Source organism: Periplaneta americana, chromosome 16, assembly GCF_040183065.1.
Source record: "Periplaneta americana isolate PAMFEO1 chromosome 16, P.americana_PAMFEO1_priV1, whole genome shotgun sequence".
Taxonomy (NCBI): domain Eukaryota; kingdom Metazoa; phylum Arthropoda; class Insecta; order Blattodea; family Blattidae; genus Periplaneta; species Periplaneta americana.
In genome coordinates this window covers 17,448,944-17,463,933 of record NC_091132.1, presented here as the reverse complement: position 1 = coordinate 17,463,933, position 14,990 = coordinate 17,448,944, and the positions used below count along the sequence as shown (strand labels likewise).

Genomic DNA, 14,990 nt, shown 5'->3' with positions numbered 1-14,990 from the left:
GTTTGGATTGAAAATAATGATTCTTGGCTTCAAAAAAATATTCCAGCGAATAATTTGTGGCTAGGTCTATAAAACATTGCAATTTTAAGAAAAAAATCAGTGGGAATAAATGTGACACATAAATAAATCTTCCGTGAGTCCAACACATTCCTCATGCATGTACGTACATACCACAAATTGTACATAGTCGCATATCAATGTGGTCATATTACCCGCATCCAGCACCATTAGAAAAATCAGTTATTTTTTCAGTTTAGTATGAATGCGTTTTAAATAAGCATTGGATATCTGTAACGAGCATTGAACAAGTTATAAAAAATGTTATGTAGAAACTATAGGCCTAATTACCAATTTCAGGAAAGGAAATACCAGACAAACTTACCAACAGCAATATTATAACACCGTCTAATCCGTTGCCACAAATCAAGTAAAGAAGGCCTGTGGAAGCAGTTTTGCTATTATCCACTAATATCGCTGATTATGTGCACTTCCTAACACATGGTTCAAAATACTGGGAGTAACTTTTGGTTATCATATCAATTAGCTATAGAACTGTAATGTAGCTATATCATCTGCATTGGCCATATTTGCATCAGATACCTTATAAGGATTTTTATGATTCGTATTGTCACAAATGAGCATAATACAGTATATTACATACAGTACGATATCTGACGTATATTATACGTAAATGTCTGCAGAAAATAGGTGAAACAAAACCATTTTTCAGTACGTTGTGTTTAATGTTTGGAACCTGTTTTGTATAAGCTTCTATAACAGACTTTTTATAATTTCTGCGAATTATCAACATTCTGAATGTGTTAATTCTACTGTGAAAATTTCGCTGGAAATGTTTTCACTAACCATGGAAAATTATTCATAAAAACATATTCTGAATATTAACGATAAAAAGTTTTATATTTCCACCCGTGCGTTATGTGTTAGAGTTAGTAGAGATATAAATTTAGCGGAAATTTTATTGAAGATATAACATATTTTTTCAACTATATAAAAAAAATAAATTAAATAAAAATTTTAAGATGTTAATGGGTTGTACTGTGTCGTAACTAGTAAAGGGAAGAATTTTATTTTCTGTTATGACTTTGAGGCTGTCTATTTGTGGTGAGTAGAAAATTTTAACAGATTTTTTAAAAATAATAACCATGTAAGGTACCTAAATCTTGACTTTTTTTATCGAACTGGATTTTCCATACTTCCTGAAGCTTTTTTACACATGTAAGTTAGACATGCATATCATTATAATAATGTAGAGAAAATTTTTTACAATTCTTACAGTCGTTAGTGACAGAAAATAATATGAATTTCATATTCTAAGCCATCCCTCCTAGTGGTATGGAACAAGATTTTCACGATTAGAGATGTATAGAATGCAATTGAAAAGTATGATCCCAAAACTTACTCAGTCCATTTGGTAATTTTTATTATATATACGTATATAAGATCACGTTCGAGACCTGTGCCATATTATTTTAAGCTTGTTTTCTTCCAAAACAATAGTGAAGTAGCTATTACTTGTTCAATAACGTTCATCAATGTCAAAACTTGTATTTCTATAAAAGATTCCGAAGTGTTTTTTAAGAACGCCACAAAATTGTCTCATATTTAGTGTAACGATGAAATAAAATTCTTAGTTTTAAACACAAAATTGAAAAGATCTCCATTGCTTTCCTACACAGAAATAAACATAACATGACTATAAGCTACTTTGAAGGAATTCAATTGAAAGCTCTTCAAACGAATGAGAAATTAACTGGAACATGCAAGTTACATATATTTCCTTAAACGTCCCTCTTTGATAACGTCGTCCCTTGTAGGTTTCTATTATTGCCGTCATTATTTTTAATGACCTGTGATAAAATAAGAGAGAGACTTCTTTGCCCTCTAGGGGTCCTCTTATCGTCTTTTATTTCACAGGTCATTTCCCCAAAAGATTCGTTTAGAAAGAGTCTCGTATATGAAGTATCTTTTATGTCAGACTGTTTGTGAGCAGGTATACAGCTACTGTTATCTGTTTTCAGAGATATCAGCGCTTTGTAACCAGGGACATAAAGTAGCTTGCGTTCTATGAATAATGTTAGAATTGCAAACATATTCTGACAACAGAATTTTCCTGATTTATTTTATTCCGTACTTCCAGTATCTACAACGGTACTTACAGAAGCAAAATATCTTGCACTCCTTCAGAATTGAAGCTGTAATTTTTCCGCCGACAAGCAGTAGGGTAACCACTATTAGAGATAGTGAGACACATATTATGGAAATATTTTATTATTTATTGTCATTATTAGTTTACCATGCATAATGTACATAAGGCATCAATTTTCAAAATAATTCTTATCCAGTTTCTGTGATTTTAAATGAACTACAAAAATAATTTGGACTTAGGGTGTTTTTCAGTTCAGATCTTCATATATGGTATGTAAATTAATGTTTTACACGGGTTTCTAACATAAATTTTCTTATGTACTCAATAACATTTCTCATTATTTCCTAAATTCTTGAATTCTTGATCACATTTCCTGAAAAATAGCTTTGTTGACTTAACACCATTTGCAAAGTCACTCTTCAAATGTCTCTTGAACTGAATGTAAAATATGAATAGAAAATAGGAAATTAGTGTTGCTGGTTTTAAAATTTTGGAATTATTAAATCTCAATGAAGGACCAAGAAAACTTGGTATGTCAGACTAAAACATAACTTTTGTGTAAAAAGCGACATAAGCTCTATCTTCTAAATGTTGCAGTGCTGGCTGGCTAGATTTAAAAATAAAATACCTTTGAAACTGTTGATTTCAATATCGGATTATGTTAAGGTTTCAAATGTCAAACATATTATTTTCTTAAAGAAGATATGTTCGAATAAAGAGCATTTTGGAATCATGATCATCTAAAACCAATATGTTTGCATGAGGATGAGGAGGTTAATGGAAATAACATGAACAAGCTGGGTTTTGGAACCGATACACTAGTGGATTATAAGTCTTTTGGAATAGTCATAGACTTTTAACGTTTGAAGTAAAAGTTGTGGAACCTAATTTGGAACATAATGTATCAGTAAAGTGATAGAGAAAAGGGAGTAGAATGAGAAAGTTTGTCCGGAAGTGGGTAAGGAGGATTTATAAATTTAGTATCTCATATAAAGAATTAGTCGCCGACTATGAATACATTATTATTTCACCACTTATTGAGTTCGTAAACCATTCAGTCGTTGACTTATAAGTGATAGTTAAAACCGTTAAAGATAACAAATCAAATACTAGCTGACCAGAAAGTCTTCTACAAGAGAGGGGGACATGTCTTGTATATTTATAAACTAAACATTACACAAAATACCAGTTTTACTGTATATAAATCGGCTCCTACGTGATGACATAGCATTATTCCATGAAATCAGATACATTGCTCGCGTATTAATCAGTCGTGTTTCTTGTTGATAAGAGCATATTTTAAATCAAACTGCAAAACTGAAGCTTTATGCAGGAAGGAGTCAGATTAGAACATGACCGTAGGAAATTTTAAAACCCACCAGTGAAATGAAGCTACAATTTTGGTACGAATTGTAGACGATATTTTATGTACATGTTATGTATTTTGCTATAAATTAACAGAAAATATATGTGTAATGAAATTGTTACTTTTTAACCATCCATAATACCACGTTTAGTCTTTTCATTACGCACATTAAAACAACGTAAAATCAACAAGCATTGTTGTTGTTCAACGAGAATATAGCAAACAAAACATGGTTATAATATCAGCGATAATAGGGGATAATATATACTGTGTGTTTATATGAAAACTTCAACAAAAATATAAAAAAATAGGTCATAATAGCGGAAGATTCATACTCTCAGTTTATCTCAAATCTTATACATGGATACAGTGAACAAGCGATTATGCTATAAGCGATAATAGCGGACGATATACATTGTCAATTTATCTGAAGTCTTCGACAATAAATATAACATACAAGTGGTAATACTGTGTATGATATTAGCGGACGATGTATATTGTTTGTTTATCTAAAATCTTGAACACGAATATAGCAAACAAGTGGTTATACTTCCAACGATAGTATCCTGCAATATATACTGTCAGTTTATCTAAAATCTTGACAAGAATATAGGAAACAAGTGGTTATACTTCCAACGATAGTATCCTGCAATGTATACTGTCAGTTTATCTAAAATCTTAACAAGAATATAGGAAACAAGTAGTGATACTCTCAGCGATAACAGTGAACTATGTACACTGTGTGTTTATCTAAAATCTTGAACAAGAATATAGCAAACAAGTGGTTATATAAAATCTTGAACAAGAATATAGCAAACAAGTGGTTATACTTTCAGCGATAGTATCCTACGATGTATACTCTCTGTTTATCTAAAATTTTGAACAAGAATGTAGGAAACAAGCAGTGTTACTCTCAGCGATAACAGTGAACTATGTACACTGTGTGTTTATCTAAAATCTTGAACAAGAATATAGCAAACAAGTGGTTATATAAAATCTTGAACAAGAATATAGCAAACAAGTGGTTATACTTTCAGCGATAGTATCCTACGATGTATACTCTCTGTTTATCTAAAATTTTGAACAAGAATATAGGAAACAAGCAGTGATACTCTCAGCGATAACAGTGAACTATGTACACTGTGTGTTTATCTAAAATCTTGAACAAGAATATAGCAAACAAGTGGTTATACTTTCAGCGATAGTATCCTACGATGTATACTCTCTGTTTATCTAAAATTTTGAACAAGAATATAGGAAACAAGTAGTGATACTCTCAGCGATAACAGTGAACTATGTACACTGTGTGTTTATCTAAAATCTTGAACAAGAATATAGGAAACAAATGGTTACACTTTCAGCGATAGTATCCTATCTGTTTATCTAAAATCTTGAACAAGAATATAGGAAACAAGTAGTGAAACTCTCAGCGATAACAGTGAACTATGTACACTGTGTGTTTATCTAAAATCTTGAACAAGAATATAGGAAACAAATGGTTATACTTTCAGCGATAGTATCCTACGATGTATACTCTCTGTTTATCTAAAATTTTGAACAAGAATATAGGAAACAAGTAGTGATACTCTCAGCGATAACAGTGAACTATGTACACTGTGTGTTTATCTAAAATCTTGAACAAGAATATAGGAAACAAATGGTTACACTTTCAGCGATAGTATCCTATCTGTTTATCTAAAATCTTGAACAAGAATATAGGAAACAAGTAGTGATACGCTCAGCGATAACAGTGAACTATGTACACTGTGTGTTTATCTAAAATCTTGAACAAGAATATAGGAAACAAATGGTTATACTTTCAGCGATAGTATCCTACGATGTATACTCTCTGTTTATCTAAAATCTTGAACAAGAATATAGGAAACAAGTAGTGATACTATCAGCGATAACAGTGAACTATGTACACTGTGACTTTATCTAAAATCTTGAACAAGAATATAGCAAACAAGTGGTTATACTTCCAACGATAGTATCCTACGATGTACACTGTGTGTTTATCTAAAATCTTGAACAAGAATATAGGAAACTAGTGGTTATACTTCCAGTGATAGTATCCTACGATGTATACTGTCTGTTTATCTAAAATCTTGACAAGAATATAGCAAACAAGTAGTGATACTCTCAGCGATAACAGTGAACTAAGTACACTGTGTGTTTATCTAAAATCTTGAACAAGAATATAGGAAACAATTAGTGATATTCTCAGCGATAACAGTGAACTATGTGCACTGTGTGTTTATTTAAAATCTTGAACAAGAATATAGCAAACAAGTAGTGATACTCTCAGCGATAACAGTGAACTATGTACACTGTGTGTTTATCTAAAATCTTGAACAAGAATATAGCAAACAAGTGGTTATATAAAATCTTCAACAAGAATATAGCGAACAAGTGGTGACATTCTCAGCTATAATAGGCTATGATATATGCTGTATGTGTATCTGAAATCTTCAAGAAGAATGTAGGAAACAAGCGGTTATACTTTCAGCGATATTGTCAATATATTTACCTATTTTGAACACCAGGAAGAAATATTACCTGTACTCGGAAAATGTATGATTGATGATGACTAATTTTGGGACATGAGAAAATTATTTGTCAACAGAAATTGTACTTTTGGGTAAATGGGTAAAGTAGTAAATAAACAGAAGCTTTATTAAATATGTAGTAGTAAATGCAATGTTTTTTAAATTAAAAAATGTTTATCATATTTTAACATCAGAGATAATATTTGTCAGAAAATGAACCTTTGCTTCTATCCGAGATATCTGGGTAAATGAAAACTCTGAGACTAACAGAAAAACTTGTTTACCTTCACGTACTGAAATAAATATAATTTCGAAAATATTTCAATTGCTGCATTTTGTTGCTAAATTATTATCAGAATATTGTGACTTAATTTCAATAAAAGAAAAATGATTACTTAGAAATAACACTTACAGCATAATTTTTTGCTTATATCTGGTATGAAAAATTGTGTAATTTAATGTATAACTAAACATAGCTTAATATCATTACGTTTCGACATATTTAATGAGATACAATTTGAGTTAGGATATATATCTGTGTTGTATCTTATAACTTTAGGTAATCGAAAAAACGTATAGAGGAACTTTTATAAATTTCTATGCACTTAAAAATAAATAAAACCGAAAATATCTTATTAGAATTGTTCAGTTCTGTTTTTAAAAAAGGAAAACGGCTTTACCAAAAATATTGTCATATACAATTTAAATATCGATAATCAGTGTTCTTATGACAATATTGTACATCTGATAACTGTGGGCGAATGGTAGCAGATAAATATGTATTACAGAAACGTTCAATATATCGCATTACAACTACGTTCTGTAATACCGGAAATAAAATATTAGAAAATATTTGTTTGCTTAGATCTAGGATGGAAAGACGGAAAAGTTATGAAAACTTTGATAAATATCACATATTCACATTTGTTATGTCAGATGTATTGTATTGTTACTTACAAACCTTTTCTTGTTTTCATTTAATGAATATGTTAAAGAGGATTACACAAAATTCTGCTAATATTACAGTATGTCTTCACACTTAAATATAAAATCGTATCTTAGAAACCAGTTAATATCGTTTTGAAGAGCAACAGTAAATTACAAATGAAGAGTTCACTGCAAGAATGATGGATGTCATTTGGAATACATTTTGCAGGAGAAGCAATTGAAAGTTTGAAATGCTTAGCGCTCAAAGCTTAACTGTGATTTTCCGATCATTACTGGACAATGACTATCAGTGTTAATGCCATATAACTATCTATGTACATTCTATATGTCTTAAGCTATGCATTGACAGTCTTGGTTCATTTTCGACAAGAAAGTGGCATCCATCATTCTTGCAGTGGACTCTTCTAATTTATTAGCAATTCCATATTTAGGTAGTGGTCTTCTACTAGGAATACGAGGTGGTTTTGCTCGAGATGATGTTACATTAAATCGATTCTTTACATTTCTTTTCCTATTAGCATTTATTGTTGCAGCCGCTGTAATAGTGCATTAATTATGAATCCTACACCAAACAGGATCAAATATTCCAATTGAATTAAAGAGAAACATTCTCTCCATATTTCAGAATCATAGATATTGTAGGATTCATTATCTTAATTATATTATTAACAATTTTATCAACAGTAATCTCACTAGAGGTTTTGATTTATCTAGAGAAAATCAAAACTCGAGTGGGATTTAATTGACTATTACACGATTAGAAGAAAGTAGGCTATATAAAGATTAGAAGTAACAAAGTGTACAATAAAATATTAATTGGCTTACGAAAATACAACTGTCTTCAAATGTATTATTGTACCATCTCAACATTACTCTAGATGGCAGTAGTGTTTTATGATGATGTTTTCTTGTTACCGGTATCAGTTGTGCCAACTATGGAATCATCATTGAACTCTGTGGACTGTTACTAGTCAAGAAGGCTTTGTTGATTCAGTTTCATTTTTATTAAAACATTTGCATTCCATTTCAATCATCCGGATCCCAGTAATCAACGTCACTTGACAGATGGTTTTCAATAAATCTTAGTATTAAACAATCTCTGTTACGTGACTATCCATAATATATAGCAGAAGCTATAACAAACATAACCTAAATAATATAAACATGTGTTAGAAAAGTTTTAATTAGGGATGATGAAATAAACAAGAAACGTTTTAATTAACGATGATGAAATAAAAAATAAACATGGATAATTTTAAAAGAAACAATTATTGAAAGTACAATTTTCAAATTTGAATGTTTTGGTGGTTCAGTTGATGTTATATTGGACGTGTGTGTAAAAGAAGTGAACTCGTTGGTGTACATGGTGTATCCCTCAACTCATTCAGGATTTCCGAATGGTGCTCTTCATATATGACCAGTAATCTTTATTAATTCTTGTTCTTGAATGTCAAAATGAGAGTCATATTTGAAAGTGATGTGCATCGACTGGAGTGGTTTGTAATTTTCTGTTTTTTGACGGCCAGACCAGTGCAGTTTGAAATGTTGGCAAACAAAGAAACAAATGCTAGGGTAGTGATAAAAATAAACAAATGCTAGGGACGCGATAAAATTAAACAAATGCTAGGGACGCGATAAAATTGTGCGATAAGCGGCCATGATTGGTTGAAAGACGTCCTTTCGTACCGTTTTATTGGTCGAAAGTAGTGTGACGTAGTAAAAGTGTAATAGTCATTAAAAGAACATCTTTATATTCTTCATCTTATACAGTTTCAGTTGCTAGAAACTGCAACTTGCTTTCGAGTGATGTAAGAGGTTGTTGGACAATAACTTCATTTAGGTCAAAATTACATAAATTATTGCTTAAGAGATTAATTGCTGATTAATATTTGCTACAATGAAACTAAAATCTGTGCATTCTTATTATTAGGTCTACCATTAATTTCTCTAAATAGAGTACAAAACCTCCAATGGCAAAATCTCATTGCATTAATATTATTCTCATTATATAAATATATTTTAGATTTATATTTTGCTCCCTATAACATAGTTCCAGTAAACTTCTACTAAACTGATTTTCATAATTTAACCAACTAGCTATCTCAGCTTAATTATAATTCTTTACATATTGCATATTAGAGTGAATTGAATTACATTAACTCATAAATAAAGTTATTTTCGGTATTATCTGAAATTAAATAAAAATGTACTAGTCGTTGAAACTTAACTGAACAATATTGCTGGAGAATCTTTAGTGTATTGTAAATATTCATAATTTAAATATGTATGTCGCTATTGTATTGATTCAGTCTGGTTGAGTGGAAGAGAAGAACTTTTAGTCTTAACTCTACCAGCGAAAATAAAATATTCTATTCTATTCTAGGAGATTCAGATAATTTTACTCCTACAAATCCTTTAGTAACCCCAGTACATATTCAACCAGATTGGCATTTCTTGTTCACAGTATGTGAAAACATAAACGCTCAAAGATGTGAAACATTGCTAACCTAATAACATATTAGAATAATGGCAATCCCAGTTCAAGTTATTAAATTTAAAGTAATCATTGCTCATTATCTAATAGTGTTGCTTGGGTTGTACCACGTTTTCCGAAATATCGCAAATTCTCTACATACTAAGGTTATAGTGTAATGTCTTAGATAATATATTTGTTTATATATCGATATATTGTATGATAGAACTACAACTATTACAAGTTTTCAGACATCTTGCTGGATATCATAATGTTTAACTGTACATATTTTATATCAGAAATAATGTTGCATGGAAAGCGTTTCATTCTTTTATGTTTGTGCATTACGAGTAGGGTAAAGGTTGGTAATACTGTGATACAAGTAATATTGTGATGGTTCTTTTTGAGAATTTATTGCTATTTTACCGAGCGAGAGGAAGTTCGGCTTTTTTTGCGTCAACGTATTAAGGGAATGTTCGTGGACAAGTTGCTGCACAAAACCGGACCTTCTCTCGCTCAGTAAAATTGTAATGCAAATTCGAAACGAACTATCACAGTATTACTCGTATCACAGTATTAACAACCTTTACCCTACATCACAATACTAAGACATTCTTAAATATCTGACATGATATTTTAAAAAGAACTTTATAATTACATTTAGTACCGGATACCGAAAAAATGAAAACGATTAAATATATGGGAAATATTTGCTAATATCACATCGTCGTGCATTTTAATATCAATAAAAGAAGGGGTGAGTATCAGATACTCCAGAGCCATACTTCTAACAAAAATGATTTTTTGTGTGGGTTCATTTCTTACACATATGAGGAAGCTACTAGTAAATTATTATAAAAATTACTCAACAAATGACGTACGCATACGCCGAAGAAATTATGATACCGCACTTAAAAGCATTGGATTCTAAACCTTCAATACATTTCTCTGTGAAATTGTGTCTGTGTGGCTTAGAACTATAACATTCTCACCCCTTCAAATATTATTGGAAGTTTCGCTGTACTTCTGTAATGAGTGGGAGTACGTGAAGGTGGTAAGATAGGTACAGAATAACTGTTTCTATAGGCATATATCTAAACATTATTGGTAAATAAATACGATGAATTATGTACAAGAAGTTGCTGGTCATAAAAATATCTTTAAAAGTATTATTCTTATTAAATTGTATTTAAAATACATAATATTGTAATTATTACAACTACAATTGAATGGTTTGATTAAAAAACCTGCTATTTTGCTCGTAAACAGATTTTGACCTAATAACATAATATATACGAGTACATACACCATATCTTAAACTATGAATCCAAGTTATTATTTTGACAATTTCTGCTATTTGTCACTGAAAATAATATTTAAATGTATGATTAGTTTTTTCCAAAACCTTCTATTTTATGTTATTCAGGCCAAAACCTAGTATCTTATTTATTTTAATTGAGAAATTATGAAGTATTATAGTACAGTAAGTATATAACATGGTATAAAATATCATTAAGATAAGAATAAACAAGAATTAAAATAATAACTCTTTTGTTTTAAAGCTCCTTCCTATAACAATAATTTAAAATGAAATAGCAGGCTTTGAAAAAAAAAAACATTCAGTTCTATAAAAACGGCGAACATTGCACACAAACTGTAATAAATAAAAGAAAATACATAACATCCAGAAAATTATATCGTCATGGCATCTGTGTAAATTTCGTTGTACACGTGTAGTATAGATTTTAAGTGAAGAGTTAAGTTAAACTGCCTGTTGATTACTCACATGTAAAGTAACAGGTATGTCATATAGTCATTTAAAATGATTTTAAAATGTTCATGGAACTTACTAATATAGTTACCAAATAGCTATAGGGATATAATTTGAAAGGCTGTTTTATTTATCGAGTTTTTGGATAAGAAAATAGTTGTAAAAATGCTTGAAGCTTTGCTACTTGAAAATTTTCCAAAATTGAAGTAAAATTCTCTAAATAATAGAGTGAATATTCCAATAAGCTTGAAATAAATGTCTAAAATGTAAAATATCTACAGTGCATGATTTTCATAAAAGCGACAAAAGTTTACGATAGAATGCTGCCCACTTGGTTGTGGGGAGCGGGGAGATACTCACTGTGCTGAGAGGTGATGGTGGTAAGAGGCCGGTAATAGGCGCCAGGGCTTGGCGGCGCCACGCACCCTTCAGTGGGGCTCACAGGGCCCGCCGGCGCCTCCTCGCGGTCTTCTTCGTGCGTGGAGGCCCAGCAATCGCGTACCGAGGTCTGGTACTTGTTGCATGCCTTCTTGACCATGTAACAACGCGGCATCTTGCACTTTCAACTATCCAAACAAATGAAGGAGGAAGTCTTCTCGTTTCGATGGTAACACGAGCTGAGAGGGATGTAGCTTCAATTTCAAAATTAAATTAATTTTTTTATATAATTTTCAAAGTATTTCGTCCGATTTTTTTTCAGATTAGATTTCTCTTCAATTTTTTAAAAAATAACACAATTCTTCTGTCCATCTTAGGATAAAGATGTCATCTTTTTCTTAGATTTTAGCACCTTTTTTGCGTTACAATATGAGGCCTCTAAATATCTACTTTCATCACTTCTCACTGCTTCAATAACGCTTATAACTCTCTTACAATACACACAAAAAATTCTACTGCATTCGACTACAGTTTCTTCACTAGCAGGTAAATATTGCTTTCGTTGTTTTGTTTATACAAAGGTGCGAATAATAAATGATTCAATGTTTTTTTCTTAAAAAATTCTTCTCTGAAATGTTGAGGCTGAATATTGCTCTTGATTCTCTGTGGTCAGGTACCACTTGATGAAACAAACTGACGGATACTGTTTCTTTGAAGGACAGTTCGGGGGTAGACACCTGATGACGTAGCCTGTTACTAATTACCGGGAATTCCAGCGACACTGCAACACTGCGAATCAACAAGTTGCACTTCACCCACACGAAAAGTGTAGCCAACAGGTTATACAAAACATACACGGCGTACGGGCTCTGGCATGGCGTTGAGAGTTATGTAATGTTAAAAAAAATCTCTAGTGCAGATCGGACTCGAAGGAAAGTCCTTAGATAGCGGAGCGTGGCATCCGTTCAGTCTACGGTCTCAGAGGCCGTACGTGCGTGGGTGGTTACCCATCTTTTCTTCTTCCGTTTCTTTCTTGTTCTTGTAATATTTTTGCTCTTATCGGCGAAAATGCGTAACAGCGGCAACATGAAAAGTTCCCCGTTATGGAGCTATTGCTTTCGTTTCTTTGGCATTATCCATCACAGAAAAAAAAATTAAAATATAAGTCTCACTTCTGCTGGAGATTAGAAATGAAATGTCACAAACTGTCGTTGTATTCTTGGTTCACTGTGAGCTCTTCGTTGTCTCGAATTAGCGATTGATTATGGAAGTGTGCGGGAGGACTTGGGGCGACAGGAGGAAGGGGACAGAGAAGATGGCCTACACTGGAGCGCAGGGGGCATTGCTGGTTGGGGGAAGCCGGTAGACAGATGGACAGACAGGCTGTTCAGGCGGGGGGGACGCTGTAGGCAAGTCTGCAGCCACCTGTTAGTGGCGCGACGCTGGGTCGACAGGGAGGCCGTGAGAAGCAACAATTGGTTCGTCCGCGAACACACACGCAAGACACAGCAGCAGTAATAATCCTCGAGAAGTAAAACGACCCTATCAGAAAATAGAAGCTCCAGTAAGGCCAAATGAAGGTACACGACTCTTCCGGACGGCGTTTGAGTTTTGTTGTGACTGAGTTCGTGGCGGCGGGATCGGATTCACTGACGTGTCGGCGTCGAGTCTGGCTGCACACACATGCAGCAAGGAACGTCCCTCCGAGGCGGACACAAAGAACACGAACCTGGAGCGTCGGGACGCCTCGCCCATAGGACCGACATGGACACTCTCGACTCGACCGGGCGGGGTGCCTCGCGCTGCCGAGCTCGCGCATGCGCGCCGCGACGCTTCGGGGCTCCCAGACTCGCTTCCCACTTGGCCTAATCGATCCTCGGTATCTGCCAACACCTGTTACCAAGCCTCCGGTCGGCGAGCCCGCCGTATCGACCCTTCCCCAAATGCATTGCTTGTGCCTCCCACCCACCCGCTCTCCCTACCCCGTATTCCAAACAAAGTGTGAAGTGTAAATCATACATGGAAGGGTAGTAGAGGGATGGAGGGAGGGCGGGTGTTAGTGAAGGAGAGGGCAGACAACTATACACGTCACAGGAGGAGGGTGGAAAAAAAAAATCTACAGATTGGAGGTGAAAATATAAAGTGAATATGCCTGTTTATACACACGTGTAGATATGCCTCGATTCGCGTTTGTTTGTTGGCTGTCGTCAAGTAGTAACTAAGGCACTTTAGAACGAGATAGGACGATTTGAGGAATCGGACCAAGGAGAAAACACTTAAATCGTTGAAGTCAATTATGATGGAAATACAAATTCTCTTCTTAAATGGTTACTGGACGCAGATGAATAAACAAAATATTCAGATTGGAGGTAAAATATAAAGTGATTATTGCTGTTTATACACACATGTAGATATGCCCCGATTCGGGTTTGTTTGTTGGCTGACGTCAAGTAGTAACTAAGGCACTTTACAACGAGATAGGACGATTTGAGGAATCGGACCAAGGAGAAAACACTTAAATCGTTGCAGTCAGTTATGATGGAGATACAAATTCTCTTTTCAAACGGTTGCTGGGCCCAGATGGATAAACAAAATCTTCAGAGTGGATGTGAAAATATAAAGTGAATATGCCTGTTTATACACACATATAAATATGCCTCCATTTGCGCTTGTTTGTTGGATGACGTCAAGTAGTAACCAAGGCCCTTTAGAACGAGATAGGATGATTTGAGGAATCGGACCAAGGAGAAAACACTTAAATCTTTGAAGTTCAATTATGATGGAGATATAAATTCTCTTTTTAAACGGTTGCTGAACGCAGATGGAAAAACAAATCTTCAGATTGGAGGTGGAAATATGTAGTGAATATGCCTGTTTATACACACTTGTAGATATGCCCCGATTGGCGTTTGTTTGTTGGCTGACGTCAAGTAGTAACTAAGGCCTGTTATATTTTCTTTCAATTTTATTTATTGCTATTGTTTTCTTGCACAGTATAAATTCTCTTGCAGTTTCTTCTAGTATTTTAATATTAATGGCAATTAATGTTTAATTAGTTCTGCAGTTTGACATTTCTTTGTTGCATTTTTCTCCAATTTCATTATTAATGTCCAGTTATGTGTCCATAGCTCTGTCGTACAAAATATAAATTAATAGTGCAACCCTCACATGCTAACCACTGAACAATTTAAGTTGTATGTCCATGATTTTATGTAAATGTCAACGATACATATATTAATGGCGATAAATCACTTCTGCATTATTGTACAAATGGGCCATAAGCTCACGATACTCAGCAGCCTTTTTATGAACACTAGATGCGCCGTCGTAGAGCGGCA

At 33.5% G+C, this 14,990-nt stretch overlaps 1 pseudogene; it reads right to left on the bottom strand.

Annotated features, from left to right (window-relative positions):
• Positions 1-11,705, bottom strand: part of LOC138691208 (transcriptional repressor scratch 2 pseudogene) — a 233,975-nt pseudogene extending 222,270 nt beyond the window's left edge.
• Between the last annotated feature and the right edge of the window lie 3,285 nt (positions 11,706-14,990).